Consider the following 6,000-nt stretch of genomic DNA (forward strand, 5'->3'; position numbering starts at 1 on the left):
CTGGCACTGCAAAACCTCATAAAAACAGCACTTCTGGCTGATCCCTGTCTCTGACTCCGTATTTATGAATATTTTGGGGGATTTATTTTTTTTTTTCTCCAGGATTTTAAATGTGTTTTAATTGATGTTAACATAAGATTGAAGATGTAATGTGAGACCCTGCTTGTGAGTTAAAAAGGAAATGCATAAATCAATAAATCTGCTGATGTTTTTTTATCAAAGCCAGCTGCTGGTGGTGCCTTGAAGGGTGTTCAGGAGTTTTTTGGTGGAAACACCAGCAGGGGAAGGAAGATAAAAACACCCCCAAGCTGCTTTGAAAAACACTTTGCTTCCTTCTGGCAGAGGTGTCAGGAGCCAAGACCCAAATATCACCAGCAGAAATATCTGGGGTATTTAATGACTCACAAAAATATTTAAATTCTGCTGTGCACCCACGAGTTTTGTATTGTTGGGGGGGGAAAAAAGAGTTTTGAGTGACTTTGCTCTTCCCTCACTTTTTATCTACACTGGAGGCTGAGCTGGTATTGGGAAATATTGAATATTTCATGTTTTGGGGTTTGGCTCTGGAATTTGGGAGGACAGATGGATTCCCCAGGTTGAAGAGCAGGAATGGTCCTGGACAGTGCATTCCGGGTGGGTGGCAGCACAGAGCTGAATAAGGCAATTTCAGAAGTTGCTTCAATGGTGGAAAAGAATATTTCTTCCATTTTAAATGTAATTAAACAGCTATAATTAACCCAAGTTAATTATCTGCATATCTGCAGTTTTTGCTGTGTCATAAGATCAGAAAACTGCAGCTCTCAGCTGCAGAGGCCTCAGAACACCTCGTGGAGTGATGCATTAGTTGAAGGAATAATTTATTTCACACTAGGAATTGAGTGGTTCTATTTTCTGCTCCTGTTCCTGGAAACTCTGAGTCGGGGCTTTTGCTGCAATATTTCTTCTCAGCACTTGGATGTGGCCAGAGATGTCATTTCCTCTGGCCAAAATCGTGTCACTCCAATCCCTGCACTGCTGGCCCTCCTGATTTAGTGAGCCTTTGGGATGGAGAGGAGGAACACACTGGAATTAAAGCAGAAATAGAGATTTCCTTTGGGCTGGACACACTGGAGTTAAAGCAGAAATAGAGATTTCCTTTGGGCTGGACACACTGGAGTTAAAGCAGAAATAGAGATTTCCTTTGGGCTGGACACACTGGAGTTAAAGCAGAAATAGAGATTTCCTTTGGGCTGGACACACTGGAATTAAAGCAGAAATAGAGATTTCCTTTGGGCTGGAGCCTAATGAATGCCCAATGCAGGGGAGAAGTGTTGGGAAGGATGAAAATTTGACAAGAAAGTCTCACAGATCTGTGTGCTTAGCAGAAAGATTTTTGAATGTAGAATCTGAAGAAGGAATAGAAATGAAAGCAAGTTTTGATACAGAAGAAAAGAATTGCTGAGCCAATCTTACTGGATAACCAAGGAGGCAAAGGGTGTGTTAGTTAGAAGGGGTTTTTATGGCTTAGAGTAAAGGATAAACCCACCCTGAACAAGAAGATGTTTTTACCAAGCAGAAAGAGAGCACAGGCAAACAAGGCAGCAAAGTTGCAAGTAGAAAAATAATTTTCTACTGCAAGAAAACTGAAAAACAACTTCCAGTTTAAACTGTAATGTACTGACTTTTAGTGATTAGAGAACAGTAACATGAATATGGTAATTACAGTAGTTATGATAGGTTATAGATAAAGGTTAAGGTATAGATTGGTTCTGCTGTATGAAGAGGCTCAGCAAAGAAAAATATAGAATGCGTTGTGACCAAAAGAAAAGGATATAATGCAAGGTAACCAAAATTAAAAGGTCTCCAGGCCTGCCTGCAGCTGGAGCTGACAGCTGTGGGCACAGCTCTGTCACCCTGGACTGCTGTGACACCTTGGATGGAATAAACTGCCTTTTGTAATAAACTGCATTTTGAGGAGCTGCCTGAGTCCCACATCCCTCATCTCTGTTCTCCCAGAGCAGGAATCAAACCAGGGAGTTTTGAGCATCATGACTTTCTGCCCTGGGCTATTTCCTCTTCTAAAGCATCGATTTGTTTCACCAAGCTCTCCTTCTCCAGGCTGGTTATTTCAAGGTAATAAGAGAGCAGATCTTCGTTGCCTTTGCTGTTTAAAAACTGCTCCTCGTCCTCTGCAATCTGCAGCAGCTCCTCAGTCAGCGCATCCGCTTTATCCTCCAGCTCTGAAGGGGACAGAGAACTCACAGTTTCCTCTCCAGGGCTAAAAAAACCAGGGAAAAGTTGAAATTGAGAGAGAAGAAATGGCAGTATTAAAATTTCATCGTCACAGCAGCCAACCAGAGAGGCAAATTTCACTGTACAAGGTAGTGAAATAATAAGATTAAATAGTAAATAATAAGAAATTCTGCTCACTGTGCCTTCTGTGCAAGGCTGTGCCTCCCACTGCTGCTCAGGAGGGGAAGGAAATTCTGGTTTTTCTTCATTAGCCACTTGTTGTGTGATTCTGCTGCAAGAACAGTAGAATTTTAGATTAATTAATTTAATTAGATTTTAAAAAATTGCTTTTCTTTTTGTCCAAGAGGTAACACAGCAATACGAGTGGATAAAACAATTTTAGTCTATTGATTTTATTGAGCATATATTATATGTTTTATTGAGCATTTCTCATCTTTATTTCAATCTTTTTCAAAGCACCATGAATCCCTGCTGATGCGCTGTGAATTATTATAAAGGTAATGAAGGAAATGTCTAAATTTTTACTTTTCTTAGAGAATCTAATCATAAACGAGGTGTGGAAAAGTGGCATTTAGAGCTGCAAATTCAGGTGATTTGGGGGCTCCTTCACTCAGAGAAACCCAGAAATGTTCTTTTATTACACAATCCCTTTCTCATGGTGGTTTTGGAGAAAACGTTTCTGGCACGGGGAATTTTGTAGGCAAGGTGAAACGGTGGTGGGCAAAGGAAGAAAAGTCAGAATGATTTCAGTTTTTATTTACCCTGCAGAGGAGGTGCTGCGAGCTCATCCCACCCTGGGGTGAATTTCCCCCAATTTAATTTGCTCATTAAGCCCACGGAGCTCCTCAACAAAACGGGACCAAAATCTGATTTGTAGGAGAATCTTGTGGATTTTACGCTGAAATGATGTACAAATAAAACAAGGGGGAGTGGCAGGGCTTTTCTCTTACCTGGGCTCTCAGGTGGTAAATTGTTTTTTCTGTTTTCCTGCAGCATCTGAAGCACGGAGTGGAGCAGTGGGATCAGTTTTTGGGGGATGAATTCCTGTGGATCGCTTGGGATTTTACTGATGCCATGGAGCCTGGGGCTCTGGGAGTTCCCAAATCCCCGAGGGGACCCAGAGAGAGGCGCCTGGAACAGCAATGGGGCTCTCTGATGTCCATCAAAAAATCTAAAATTGTGAAATTAAACCTCCTGGCATCCCCTGCCTTTTTATGTAAATCTTAAATTATAGATTTGTCCCAAATCCAATAAATCCTGCAGCAATTTCAAAGCCTTTTCCAGTGGTTATTGTCCCAAACTCTCCGTTTTTTTCACACCCTCCAAGTTCGTGGAAATGTTGCAAATATGATTTGAATATTGCCTTATGTTTAACGCCTTTCTCATATAAATTTTTATGTTATTTTGCTCTGATCCCTTGCAGGTTTTGGGTGTCACCTGTTGTTTATGGACAAATTGTTTTGCAGCCTGTAAAATATGAAATATCTGCGGCACTAACAGTGACATTTGACGTGGCTGTGCCTAAAATTTCTAGAAGAGAATTCAATTTTTCCTTCTGTGTATAAATTCAATTTACCATTCCATGCATAAATTCAATTTGTTATTCCATGTATTAATTTCATTCAGCTTGTTACTCCAGGTATTAATTTTGATTCACCTTTGCATGTATAAATTCAGTTTATTCTGTGTATTCATTTCAATTCACCTTTCCGTGTACAAATTTAATTCACCATTCCATATGTAAATTCAAGTTGTTATTCCGTGTATAAATTCAATTTACTGTTCCATGTATAAATTCAATTTATTCCATGTACTAATTTCAATTCACCATTCCATATGTAAATTCAAGTTGTTATTCCGTGTATAAATTCAATTTACTGTTCCATGTATAAATTCAATTTACTGTTCCATGTATAAATTCAATTTACTGTTCCATGTATAAATTCAATTTATTCCATGTACTAATTTCAATTCACCATTCCATATGTAAATTCAAGCTGTTATTTCATGTATAAATTCAATTTACTGTTCCATGTATAAATTCAATTTATTCCATGTACAAATTTAATTCACCATTCCATATGTAAATTCAAGTTGTTATTTCATGTATAAATTCAATTTACTGTTCCATGTATTAATTAAATTTATTCCATGTACAAATTTAATTCACCATTCCATATGTAAATTCAAGCTGTTATTTCCTGTATAAATTCAATTTACTGTTCCATGTATAAATTCAACTTTTTTTTTGCTATTTCCTGTATAAATTCAATTTACTGTTCCATGTATAAATTCAACTTTTTTTTTGCTATTTCCTGTATAAATTCAATTTACTGCTCCACGTATAAATTCAACTTTTTTTTTTGTTATTCCATGTATAAATTCAATTCACCTTTGCATGTATAAATCCAATTTATTCCATGTATGAATTCAACTTGCTGTTCCATGTACAAATTTCATTTTTTCCACCTCTAACTCCTGCTGAGCTGAGCTCTACCTGCTCTTTTCCCACTGTGCTCTCCTCTTCCTCCTCCTCCTCTTCCTCCCCCTTGGCTGGGATGCTCAGAGCCTTCAGCCAAAGGTTCTTCAGCGAGGAGATTTCATTCATTACCCTCTGATACACAACTTTCACCTGAGGCACAAAAAAGAAAATAAAAATTAATTAATAAATAAAATAAAAAAGCCGATTTTAGGAGTGAAGGGATAATTTGGAGCTGGTGAAATTTTCCTTTTTTTTACGAAACCCCAAACTCTGGGGACAATTTTTGGTGTGAACACATCGATGACGGCTTGGGGAATGATGATTTTCCCCCGTTATTTATTATTTCATTATTTTTATTTAATCGTTTTGATAATACAATTATTTATTTATAAATGCTCACTGTGATCCAGCTCCCTCTGCTGTCTTTAAAACCTTCACCTGGAATTCCCAGAGCGCCACAGGCGGATTCAGATTTGGGCTGTGAACTGCTCTCCTATTGATTTCAGCAGCAAAATTAATTTATTTACAATAAAATTTTAATAACCCGCTCATCAAATAATTTATTCGCCTCTCCTCAGCTTAACCTGCAGCTCTCCAGTGCAGAAAATCCAATTTTTTTTTCATTTTACAGATAAAAAGTCAAAGCTGGAAGGTGAAGTCTCTTCCCAAAAATTGTCAGTTCAGCACCAAGAGGAAAAATCCTAAGAAAATAAAAGTATTTTGTCTTAAAACTCCTCTTCTTAACTTAAAACCCCTCACTTTTAGAAAATATTTAATAAAATGAGGACAGATTTATTTAAAGAAACTCGAAATAAAAATTCTACCTCATAGTCTTGATGATGAAGTGATGGGAATAGAGAGAAAAAGACTCAATTTCAGGCTTTTCTACGTGAAAAGCAGCAGCAGAAAAATGAATTCATTACGAATAAATTTTATTTTGATTGAAAATACGAATTTTTACCTCCTCTTTGAAGCGGCCCAGGGTGGCGGTGACCGACTGGGACTGCCTCAGCAGCAGCTCAAAGAAAACTTTGGTGTTAAAATCCTCCAGGTCCATTCGATCCTCAGGCTGCCAGGGCCGCCCTCTGCTCGGGAAAGAGGCTGGAAATCGGAATTTGCATTAATTAATTTCATTAATTTGTAATCCTTTCATTAATTTTATTTATGTTTTATTAATTTTAAGCTGGTTCTGAACGCAAACTCCTGGGACTCCCCGAATTCAGCAGCCTGAGCTCAGAATTTGGGTTCCATTCTGTGCAGAACCCACCTGGATTTTGGTTTTTTTG

This window comes from Camarhynchus parvulus, chromosome 24 (genome assembly GCF_901933205.1).
Source record: "Camarhynchus parvulus chromosome 24, STF_HiC, whole genome shotgun sequence".
In the NCBI taxonomy this organism is placed as follows: Eukaryota; Metazoa; Chordata; class Aves; order Passeriformes; family Thraupidae; genus Camarhynchus; species Camarhynchus parvulus.